Source organism: Penaeus monodon, chromosome 34, assembly GCF_015228065.2.
Source record: "Penaeus monodon isolate SGIC_2016 chromosome 34, NSTDA_Pmon_1, whole genome shotgun sequence".
Taxonomy (NCBI): domain Eukaryota; kingdom Metazoa; phylum Arthropoda; class Malacostraca; order Decapoda; family Penaeidae; genus Penaeus; species Penaeus monodon.
The window spans coordinates 2069083-2069330 of record NC_051419.1 but is presented as its reverse complement, the minus strand read 5'-3'; the positions used below and the strand labels follow the sequence as shown (position 1 = coordinate 2069330).

The 248-nt window shown below is 52.4% G+C and overlaps 1 protein-coding gene across 1 annotated transcript in view; it reads left to right on the top strand.

Annotated features, from left to right (window-relative positions):
- Window positions 1-248, top strand: part of LOC119594516 (alcohol dehydrogenase class-3-like) — a gene marked incomplete at its 3' end in the record, with an annotated part of 11191 nt that overhangs the window by 6145 nt on the left and 4798 nt on the right.

The window sequence follows — 248 nt, the reverse complement described above, 5'->3', positions numbered from 1 at the left end:
GAGGTGCATTTGCGCGATTTTATAACTGGCCGAATCACCGAAATCCACCTGCATGTATCCATTAACTACGGCCGCCGCGTCAGAAAGGCGGAAGCAGGATCTGGAGGAAAGGTTTCGGTCTCTTACTCCTTCCTTTCGCGTTTATAATGATCGGCATTGCGCTGCTTAGGCTGGGCGAGGGAAGAGGGCGAAGGGAACGCACCGAGGCTTTTTCAGTCCATGTCAGAATATACTTTCCTCTGACGGCC